This window comes from Peromyscus eremicus, chromosome 7, assembly GCF_949786415.1.
Source record: "Peromyscus eremicus chromosome 7, PerEre_H2_v1, whole genome shotgun sequence".
Taxonomy (NCBI): Eukaryota; Metazoa; Chordata; class Mammalia; order Rodentia; family Cricetidae; genus Peromyscus; species Peromyscus eremicus.
This window is the reverse complement of record NC_081422.1, coordinates 40,483,587-40,495,836: the sequence shown is the minus strand read 5'-3', so window position 1 is coordinate 40,495,836 and position 12,250 is coordinate 40,483,587. Positions and strand designations below refer to the sequence as shown.

Sequence of the window (12,250 nt, the reverse complement as noted above, 5' to 3'; positions counted from 1 at the left end):
ACACAGAGAAACCCTGTCTTGAAAAACCAAAATCAATCAATCAATAAATAAATAAATAACAAAAACAAACAAACTGGATGTGTTACTTTAAAAAAAAGTCAGTCGGGCATTGGTGGCGCACGCCTTTAATCCCAGCACTCGGGAGGCAGAGCCAGGTGGATCTCTGTGAGTTCGAGGCCAGCCTGGGCTACCAAGTGAGTTCCAGGAAAGGTGCAAAGCTACACAGAGAAACCCTGTCTCGAAAAACAAAACAAAACAAACAAACAAACAAACAAACAAACAGTTGTGTTCCCCTCCCTGCTCCCTGGCAAATAATTTTTAAGAAGTTCCCTGAAGCCAGCCATGCTTAACTAAAGCTGATACAAAATCCAATGGAGAGGTCCCTTCCTACCCCATTCTCTGGTCTCATTACATACTGTCTACGCCAGCTTCAACTCCTGATCCTCCGGCAGCCACAGACTCCAGGGGGAATGTCACCTCACCCAGCTGAGAAGCGCCCTTCATCCGGTGTCTTGGTTTCTTTTCCTGATCCCATGAAAAAGCACTCTGACAAGAGCAATTAAAGGGAGAAAGGGCTGGTACTGGCGCATGGTTCAGGCTATAGTCGGTCATAGTAGGGAAGGGAAGCAGCAGGAGCTTCCCGTGACTGCTTCCTAATGCTAAGTTCACGTTCTCCGTCTTACACAGTCCAGGACCCCTTGCCTAGGAAATATTCCTACCCACAGTCAAGATGGATCATCCATGTTAATTAACACAGCCCAGATAATCCCCCAAGGGCATGCCCAGAGGCCTATTTCCCAGGGGATTGAGTCTACATTCTGTCAAATTTACAATTAACACTAACCATCACACCTGAGGATCATTTGCCACAACTAAAAAGCAAACAGCACACATAATGATAAAAACTAAAGGCTAGACAAACCCCAGGCCAGAAGAAAAATCTATATTACCTAGTTGATGAAAGACTAGTATTCACAGAACTACACAAAGACATCTTAAAACTCAACAACAGTAAGAACAAAAAATTCAATTTACAACTGAGATCCTGAAGATACCTTAGCTGTAACGGTGTTTGCTGTCAAGTTTGACGACCTGAGTTCAACTCCCAGAACCCACATGGTAAAGGAGAAAACGGACTCCCATAACTTCCTCACAGTTGGCACTCAAGTGGCACACACATATCACACACACACACACACACACACACACACACACACACACACACACACGAGAAAAAGAGGGAGGGAAGGAGGGGAAGTGGGGGGATTGAGAACAAGAACTAAGGGAGCATGGGTGAAAGGCTAGACATGGTGGTGCCTGCTTGTAGGAGGCTGAGGAAGAAGATGAGTTTGAGGCCAGCCTGAGTCACAAAAATGAGCAAAAGATTTCAGCAGATACATCAACAAACACTAAATACATATTGATATGGAGTCACAACACGCCCTCACGGTTGGGCATGGTTGCGTATGCCCGGTGGAACCTAGTCACCTCCGCCTAGTTATTTCTGGGTCAAAACGTCTCGTGTGACCAGGACCCTGTGGCTTTGAGTGGTTGTGTAAAGCGCACAGCGCAACCATGTGATCTACGCGCATACGTGGAGTAGCCACATGGGCCTGTGTGCACAGGCGCGGCCCAGCCTTTTTAAGCTGCCGCCATGATTCCCGGCTCTAGCTTTATTCATGTGTCTTTCCACAGGTATGTGCACATCTGTCTCTCTCCCTTATTTTAATAAAACTCTTGTTAGTGGATTCTGTCGTGTTTCGTGACATTTCCTCTCAGGGTAAGAGTGCTGCAAATAACCAACACATATGGCCAATGAGTCTATAAAGAAGCCAACAGCTAACTGCAGAGTAAAGCATGACGCATCACTACACATGTGAGAACGGCCAGAATCCGAAGCATGGTGACAGGAAATGCCGGCGAAGATGAGGGGCACAAGGATGGATGCTGCTGACGGTGAAGAGAGATGGCACAGACTTTCCTCTAAGAAACCAGCAGTCATCACACAACTAACCATCCATTGGTCACAGGGCCCAGCAACTGTGGCCTTAGTGTTTATTCAAAGCTGAAAAGCTACGTCCAGACAAAAACTTATACACAAATTTTTCAAGTGTTTTTTATTCACAACTGATAAAGCCTGGAAGCGAACATGAAGGCTTTAGGTAAGCAGATGGAAAATAATGTGGGGAGCAGCTGTAGAATGAGATGCAGATGCCAAAAAGGAATTGTCTATAAAGGCAAAAAGAAACGCAGGGGAACTTCAATGTGTAACACCAAGTAAAGCCTATCTAGAAAGGCTATATTCTAGAGCATTCCAATATGACATTCTGGTGAAGTCAAAGTCAAGGACAGTTAAGATCAGCAGTTGTCAGGGATGAGGAGGAAGAAGAGATGAGTAAGTAAAACCCACGAGATATTTCAGAACAGTGAAATTGCTCTGAATGATACTGTAATGTGAGTATAGGAAGATTAAGCCATCAAGGCCGGCATTAAAGTCATTACCATCTGAGTTACAGAATAGCAAACTACTATCAGCAATGTAGTGCATTTGAAGGCTGGGAGCAAACACTCTTGGGCTCGCTGTGGCCCCTCTGCTAACTGGGAGTGCCCTCTGGGGCACCTTTACATTTCCTCGCTGTCAACTGCGGATGATGGTCATAGAATTGTTAGGAGAACAAAGTTAGTTCTAACATGGAAGTGTTGGGAACAGAGCGGCTGGGGCAAATTCAGTGTTTAGGGGATGTCACCCTCCGTCATCAAAGGTCTGTGAACCTAACAAATCAGCACTAGAAAGGCACCTATGCGTCTATTTCAAGGAAGGAGTTCAAGGAAAGTCAAGACTACACAGAGAAACTGTCTCAAAAACAAAACAAAACAAAAAGCAAAGGGGGAGGGGGCACACCTTTAATCCCAGCACTCGAGAGCTAAAATTTCAAAAGCAGCACTAGAATAAAATAAATCCCTAAATGCCAGGCAGTGGTGGAATATGCCTTTAACTTCAGCAGAGGCAGGGAGACCCAGCCTGGTCTACAGGAGTGAGTTCCAGGACATCCAGGGCTACAGAGAGAAACTCTGTCCGGAAAACACACACACACAAATAAATAAATAAATCCCCAAAAATTTACCTATAAATATTTTCTAGTTTGTATATACCAGAAAAATATGGAGGAATACAAGCCAAACTGCTAGTAGCAGTTAACTCTGGAGGAGGAAGCCACGACCGCAGTTAGGATCTGGCTGTCTTCCTTTGTTAATGACTGTATACAAACTCAACACTTAGCATAATTTCTTATTTGCTTTAATTTAAAAAGATAAATCCTTAGTGCTATAGTATATGTATACATATATGCATAATGCAGATTACACTTTCAGTAAATCAAAAGGCTAATGTTTCAGTACAAGTACATCCTGGGTAGGGAACACGTGCTTCATGACTTCCTGACTGCCCCTTGGCAATTACTTGACCCCAAATATTATGACATCTAGATAACGTATTCTCATGTTATCAAAATTTTCCTAAGAATTGTTAAAATAAAAACATGTCAACTTTGTCCTTTCCAAATGGGCCACCAGATTCAGATTCCAATGGCCAGTCCCAATTCAAGAGCAAACTAACTAAACCTGTCAAGATATTTAACAACATAACACAAAATATTGGCCCAAAATGGAGCCCATATGTCCAAAACATGCCTGACAATAACAGGCAGCAACTGTTTAAAAGTCACTAAAGGAAATACAGCAACTTAAAATAAATTCATTTCAGTTTCAATTCTGAATCATTTCTCAGCCACTAACCTGGAAAAAAAAATTTTTTGAGCCATTTGTCACTTCTGACTAAACAATCATTAAGTATGGGTAACCCTATATAGCCTCAAGAAGACCACCAGTGGCCTCCACTCATGAGGATTGCTATGGGTTTGAGGCAGTGTGAGCTACATAGTTTCAGGCTAAAGAGTCTTTCTCTGTATATCTGTCTGTCTTTTCTCTCTGTGTGTCTCTGTCTGATACTTATACACACACTCTCTCTGATACTGATACAAACACACACACACACTTCTAGAATAAAGATTTGTCTAGGAAAAAAAAATTGGTTCATACAAGCAGTGGGAAAGTCTTGTCCACACAACTCAGTTACCAGTTTAATTCCCTGCACCAACATGGAAATTACTCAAGTTCCTTGAATTAAAACACATAGGCCAAGATTACCAACAGAGACATATAAAGTGGTTCCTTTCATGAGGCCGGGCTGTTCAAGTTTGATGACTCAGAAAACACAAGGACAAGTTTCCTATAGTGTTCACTTCAGAAGTCAGCTGTTCTAATGAATCTCAGGACTGTGTTCGAGGGGATTTTGTTCCTTACAGTCAACACAGTGTATTCCCCATACACTGTCTGCCCAACACTGTCTTCAGGATGCCATCGCAAAGCGACTTCAGGAAAGTGACAAGTAAAAATCTCCAGTCGTTCGAGTACCCTTTCCACTCTGAAAGTGAGCTCAAACAGGTTCCAACTGACACAATCAGTATCCATGACTCAGGAGACCGTTAGCTACAGCCAGGTCAAAATGAATGAGCTTGGTTGGCATCCACCCCCACCCCCAACCCCACCCCCACCCAATAAAAGACTCCTCACCTCACAGCACACCTCAGATCCTAGAGCACCGTGCTCCCAACCACAGAGTGCCACCCTCTCCTGACCAGCCCAGGGTTTGCTGCAGGTGACCCGCAGCGGCTACTTTCACTTTTTCAAAAAGTAAACCACCTCCCTTTTCTGGTTTGCCAAAAAGGCTGTATTTAAAAAAAAAAAAAAAAAATTATCAGGAAACCCATGCAAGCCTTCAGTTTTTGTTTTTTTGTTTGTTTGTTTGTTTTTGTTCTTGTTTTTAAAACTACCTGTAGCTGGGCACGGCAGCACATACCTTTAATCCCAGCACTGGAGGTAGAGGCGGGCAGATCTACATAGTAAGTTCCAGGACAGCCAGGGCTACTTAGAACCTGTCTCAAAAAAAAAAAAAAAAAAAGAATTTATTTATTGCAAACGAGTGTGCCATCTTATTCCCAGTATTTTCATATAATTAATTACAAACTAAAGAAGGTTTGTGGGTTTTTTTTTGGGGGGGGGAATAATTTTGTACTCCCCCCACCCACCCACCCAGTACTGAGGAAGAAACCAGAGCTCTACACAGGCTAGGGAAGCACTGTACTAAGCCACACCCCCAGCCCACAAGAACTTTCTTAAACTGTCTCATTTTGGGCCCGGTGTGGTGGTGCATGCTTTCAATCCCAGCACTGTTGAAGCAGAGGCAGAGAGCTCTCTGTGAGCTGAAGGCCGATCTAATCTACAGAGAAAGGTCCAGGCTAGCAAAGGCTACATAGTGGGACTCTATCTTTAAAAGAAAAAAAAAAAAGAATGGCCAGGCAGTGGTGGTGCACGCCTTTAATCCCAGTACTCAGAAGGCAGAGGCAGTTAGATCTCTGAGTTCAAGGCCAGCCTGGTCTACAGTGAGTTCCAGGACAACCAGGGCTACACAGAGAAACCTTGTCTGGAAAAATAAACAAAAAAATTATCTCATCTTGAAAAACAAAGACAATTTTGTATAGAAAGGTATACCATTAATAACAAACTGGACACTCCACAGCTCATATTCAGTCAAAAAAAAAAAAATCACCTTTCAGACACACTGACACCTTATTACATGCTAGTAAATCTAGTACCAGAAAAATCTAGGAAAGGTAAGTCTATAGAACAACATTGAATATTCATGGACTGGCTGGGCTACCGTGGTGTTGACCTATAATCCCAGGTCTTTAATCCCAGGCAGGACACAGGCAGGCAGATCTCTGTGAGTTCGGGGTCAGCCTGTACTACACAGTAAGATCTTATCTCAAAATTCATAGACTAGGGGGCCAGCAAGGTGGCTCCCTGGATAAAGGCACTTACCTCCAGGCTTGATGACCTAAATTTGATCCCACGGACCTATATGGTGGAGGAAGAGAGTCCACACCTGCAAGTTGCCCTCTGTCTTACAAACCCACAGACATACAAATAACAATGTAATAAACTTTTGTTTGTTTGTTTTCTCAAGATAGGGTTTCTCTGTGCAGTCCTGGCTGTCTTGGAACTAGCTCTGTAGACCAGGCTGGCCGCAAACTCACAAAGATCCGCCTGCCTCTGCCTCCCAAGTGCTGGGATTAAAGGCATGAGCCACTACGACCAGCTTTTAATAAAAAAAAATTTTTTTTAAGTATAGAGTCTTTTAAAAGTATTCAGAGCCAGGCGGTGGTGGCACACGCCTTTAGTCCCAGCACTCAGGAGGCAGAGCCAGGTGGATCTCTGTAAGTTTGAGGCCAGCCTGGTCTACAGAACGAGATCCAGGACAGGCACCAAAACTACAAAGACAAACCCTGTCTCAAAAACAAACAAACAAAGAATTCAGAGTAGTCAAGAGAAAGACAACTAAAACTAAGTCAAAATTCTTTAGTATTTTTGATGTTGGAATCACTGCTAAGCTAAGATCCAAACCAGCCCCCCAAGCAGTTATCGGTAAGGGCCAAGGAGTTGTTGAGTAACAACTGAGGCTCGGCAGCGTAACCTACCGGCACACTGGGTGCCTAGCATACAGAAGACTCCAGGTTTTAATCTTTTTTCCTTCTACATTTTCTTTTTTTAGTATTGCTTCCTTCCATTCTTTTTTCTCAAGACTCATTTTATTATTTTTTCATTTGTATGTATGTGTCTGTACGTGAGTATATACATGTGACTGAAGGTATCCACAGGGCCAGAAGAGGGCATAAGAACTCTTGGAGGAGTTACAGGCAGTTCTGAGTCATCAGAGGGGGCTGCCGGGAACAGAACTCAGATCTTCTGTAAAAGCAGTACGCAATACTTAACCTCTGCGCCATCTCCGCAGCCCCTTGCTTCCCTTCTTAATCCTTTTCTTTACTCTGAGATTGCTGACTCAAAGCGATCTTTGTAACAGAGATTAGCTCTTCAACTTTCCTGCTTCTCTTCAGGGCATTTTACCTTTAGCAGCAATTCAGTATTTAACCCCAAATCACACTTCTCTGCTGCTAATCAACACTGGCACGGCCTGAAATTACAGTTCCACGTTGATGTGGTTTCAATATTTGAGACGGCAGCTCACTGTGCAGCCCAAGCTAGCCTTGAACACACACTGATCCTCTAGCCTTTGCCCCAAAATGCTGAAATTACAACTGTACACTGCCATACCTTGCTTTTTTTCCCACTCTTCATAAATTGGCCTTAATCAGGTTTATCCCATGAGCCAATCCTTTCTCAAGGTCTGGTCATTTACTTGTTATTCTTAAAAAGCTTCATTTTGCCTGGACTTAGAAGCTCTCAGGATGGACAGACTTCATCTCCTGGCACTCTGTTCCTGGCAGTTTGTCCCAAAGTGTAGCATATCAGAGCTTATTCCTTATCTTAGCAGGTTCCTTCCTCAGAGCCACATTTGTGTCACAGGACACCATGGCTAAGACACTGACCTGGGGCTTCTTACCTTTGCTATCTGAAGCCTTTCTGACACAATGGCAGACATTATCTTCTGTAGAGAGTCCAAAAGATACTGCTAGCTTTTTTGGGTTCCAGACAATGAGGCCCGGAAGTATCTGTTGATCTAGGAATACTCCCTTGCCTTTATTATTAATTTTACAATAACTAAGTCAAAACTGCTGAGCCAGGCATCACGGGGCTCCCCAAACCGACCTGCACTCTCTTCAGGTGGCTCTATCACAGGAATACCCCTTGTTCAACAGAAGTGCAGTCAGCAATGAGTCAACACACCCTACTTTGATTGTGATCATATAGTTCTATTCTTCACCCATAGCACCAGCAGCAACTTCTGTGGCCGTGTGCTTCGTTTGTCCGTCACAGACAGGACAAAGCTTGCATTCATCTCTGCTTCCTGAGTTTCTGACAGTCAGTGATGGGAAGATCTCCATCGTCTTTTTTTTTTTTTTTTTTTTAAGATTTTTTTTTTCATGTGTTTGAGTATTTGCCTGTATGTGTGTGCATCGTGTGCATGCCTGGTGCCCAAAGAGACCAGAAGAGGGCATCTAATTCCCTAGAACTGGAGTTTTACGGCTGTGAGCCTTGTGAGCTGATACACACTCAGTGCTCAGAACCTGAGTTGGACAACACCCCTAGACCCCACGTGTCTTGGAAATAGAGAACTGACTCTTGTAAGTTGTCCTCTGACATTCACACACTCTCTATGGCACACATACATGTGTATGCCAGCACACACACACACACACACACACACACACACACACACACACGTGCGCACGTGCGAATAAAACCACATCGAGTATGGGTAGGGCTTTTGTATGCCTGAGCCTGTCATGAGAAACAATATGCAATGACAGTTTCTTCTTTTTTTTTTTTCCCTTTCTTTTTCCAAGACAGAGTTCCTCTGTGTAACAGCCCCATCTGTCCTGTAACTCCAGATTTGTGGCCTCGAACTCACGAAGATCCACCTGTTCCTGCCTCCCCAATGCTGGGATTAAAGGCATGTGCCACCACCATGCCCGGTGATGGCAGTTTCTTTAAAGTGTAAGCATAAACCTACCAATTACATGACCTAGCCATCCTACTCTAAGATACTTACCTAGGAAAGATGAGAACACGCGGGAGAAGAGGAACCACACCCCCATACCAGTCTATTTGTGCTCAAGACAGCTTGATCTATGACAGCTAAAGACTAGAAAGAATCCAAATGCTCATCCACAGGTGAGCAGGTAAGCAGAGGCGGCTGCATCTACACTCCCTAACATTACTCAGCAGCAGAACAAAACTTCCAAACACATGAGAACAATGAATGAGCCATAAGCACAGGAAGCTGGAAGAAGTCTACAAGACAAACTAATCTTCAATGACAGCAATGAATATTTTCTGGCAGTGGAGCATGCTGGGAATGAATGAAAACGACATAGAAATCTGTGGTAAGAATTGTTCTATATCCTGAAAGTGGTCATTAAATGGGACTGTATGTTTATAAAATATCATTTATATACTTAACATGGCTCAATTTTATTGAATGTAAATTATACCAAATTAAGAACACTGAAATAGCCAGGCATGGTGGCACACATCTGTAATCCTAGCACTTGAGAGGCCAAGGCAGGAGAATTCCAGTGAAAAATGCAGACTCCCTGGCGGGAAAGACAGACTGAAAGAAAGCAAGAAATACTTAAGAGAGGCTCAGAGCCCAGTTCCATCTGAGTCCAGATCTGCGGCTGACTCCATCACACTTTATTAAAGTTCATTAACCTGAGTGCGTCAGTCCCCACCTCCTTTTTCTGAACAGAAATAGTAACTCTGGCCCCAGAGGAACCCATTCAGACACTACAGAGGCAGTCTGTTAAAAAGAACGTAAAGACTACAGTCACGACGTTCTATCGTCCATAACGAAGCAAACCACTAAGAAAACACAACAGCATCAAATCGGATTAGACACACACCAGAGTCAAAATGGCTGCCTAGAGCTTCGAGATCAAGTCAGAATGCCTCAGCCATTCATGTCCTTCATGAGCTGACCCCATCTCATCCACAGTAAACTATACTGCCCACCAATCTAAATGCTCCACCCTTTTATTAAAATTACACTTATTTATTTATTTGTTTGTTTATTCATTCATTTATTTATGGTGTCAGACTTGGGGTAGGTAGTCTATTCTTTCTAATACCATGTGGGTCTCCAGGACTAAACTCAAGTTACAAGGCTCGGTAACAAATGCAATCCCCATGGTCCTCCAAATCTATCTGTGCCCATACTATTGTCAAAAGTCCAGTTTCATAATAAAAAGACTTATTTCTAAACCAAAACGTTCTCTCTTAGGTCAGCAAGATGGCTCATCTTAGAAAGGTACTTGTTGCCAAATGTAATCATCAGAGGCGGACACCTAAAACTTGGTGCTCTTAACCTCAGCCATTTCCAGCCCCCAGATGAATTTTTGTTTGCTTGTTCATTTTTTGGTTTTTTGAGACAGGGTTTCTATGTATATCCCCGACTATCCTGGAACTAACTCTACAGACCAGGCTGACCTTGAACTCAAAGATCTGCCTGCCTCTGTCTCTTGAGTGCTGGGATTAAAGGCGTGGGCCAGTACACCCTGCACCGCCACACCCGGTATTTTGTTTGTTTTTATTTTTTAAATGAAATGCAAGTAAGCAACCCAAAGGGCAATTTTTACAATTTATTTCTATTTCATGTGCACTCGTGTTTGGCCTGCATGTATGTCTGTGTGAAGTTGTCAGATCCCCTGGAACTGGAGTTACAGACAGCTGTGAGCTGCCATGTGGGTGCTGGGAATTGAACCCAGGTCCTCTGGAAGAGCAGTCTCTGGAAGAGCTCTTAACTGTTGAGCCATCGCTCCAGGCCCCAAAGAACAATTTTTAAAAGCAAACACTCTGACACAATATTACAAAGATAAACTAATTTGATACATGCTGAGGAAAAGATTGCCCTTGTTTTCTATAATAAAACTACTGTGTTTCTGTGAGAGCAGATTATGTGTGTAGTAGTCCCAAATCTGAGTTGAGGTGTTTCTGGAGTGTTCACCGGGGCACACTGTTTTCTGAACCAGGGCTGCACTCAAGTCCTGAGCGGCAACAGTGCTGGGAGGCTGGGCTCCGATTCGTTATGCTTTTGACTCAGGAACCCTGCACCCGTGTCTCATGGTTCCCACATTATGTGGGTTGTGACCCACAGTTTAAAGAACTGTGGCCTAGGTGACCTGGCTAAATGTCTACCTGGTCTCCATTTTGTTTGTGAGAACAAGATGTTCACAGGCTGAAAGTCCCTCTTGAGGCAGGCTAGCCAAAACCGGTGGGATGTAAGACACCTGCCCAAGTGACCCCCAGACAACCTCTCCCTCCACGGCAACGTCATCTGCATGTACAACAACACATACTCTGGTGTCATGATCGTGACGACTGCCACAGTGACGTCTGGAAAGAACTGCTTAATAAAAGAGTACAAAGAGGTGGTGTCCAAATTCCTGAAAAATCAGAACAAGAGAAGAGTCCTCCCTTTCTGATTCATCTAGCCCTCCTCTTACAGGGTGAAAACTAAAAAGTTTAGTTTACTCTCCCACTTCTGCTAGTCTAGTCTCTGTCACGGCCGCTGGTGTTCCATCTTGTCACTGGTTCCACAATTCCTAGTCTGGGGTAAAAACTCGTAACAATCCCATCCAGAGAAAGCAAGAAGACGGAAGAGCAGATGGGATAAGTTGTTGGATATTTTGTCTTCATGGCCTTTCTGGTTTTTTTATGGAACTTTTCAAACACATATATGGGTAGTAAATAAAATAAAATAACATAGCCACTCAGTGGTTATTCCCAAAAGGTCAAGGAGCTATCATCACAATTTAGGATTCCTGCAGGGTGGAACAGCTTTCCTTTCCTCCACTCCATGGTGTTTTACCCTTCAATTTCACACACTCAGTGAAATTTCTAGGTGTGGGTCAAAGGGCATCTTCTTCCTTCCAATTAAAGAAAACACCCATCCCATTTCCAGCACTGCTGCCTGCCACTCCCCAAGAGCTTTTGGCACATTCCAAAAGCATGTGCTCCAGTCACATGGCTGCTCGGTCATGCTCAAGCTGCCCCATTCACCTGCTACTCGGGGGCTTTCGTCCCTAACATTATGTGCGCGGAAATCACATGGCCACTACAAGCTTCCTGGGAAGTTCGAGATTTCATTTTATGTTATTACATTTGTCAGTCTCCCATTTCAAGTGAGTTACTTTTTTCTTAAATATTCATGAACTAATGCATAGTAGTGGGTTTACAAGCCAAAAGAAATCAGAGCAAATTGCTAAGAGTTCAACATTAGTTTTTTCTTCTTCTTCATATATAAGTGCATATATTTTGGGAAATCTAACACTGACTGGAGATGTGGTTTTCTTTCTAGCTGGGAAAATACTGTCACAATGAAAAGATGAAGCAGTTGCCATTTAGAAGTACACACTGAAGTGGATGGGTGACAGGGTGTCTCGAGTGACGAAGGAAGTGGTCAGGAGTAAGGCTAGGACTGGCCACACACACACACACACACACACACACACACACACACACACACACACACACAGAAGGTCTCACTGTGTAGCTCAGGCTGGCTTTGAACTCACAGAGGTCTGACTGCCTTTCCCTTCCAGGCTCCACCACTCTAATTCTATTTTGTCTTAGTCACAAGAGGAATAAGTTCAGAAACTAGGCAATAATCACC

The 12,250-nt window shown here is 43.6% G+C and overlaps 1 protein-coding gene across 1 annotated transcript in view; it reads right to left on the bottom strand.

The window, feature by feature from the left end:
• The window catches only part of Sik3 (SIK family kinase 3), a 222,762-nt gene that overhangs the window by 180,153 nt on the left and 30,359 nt on the right, over positions 1 to 12,250 (bottom strand). The window lies entirely within an intron of this gene.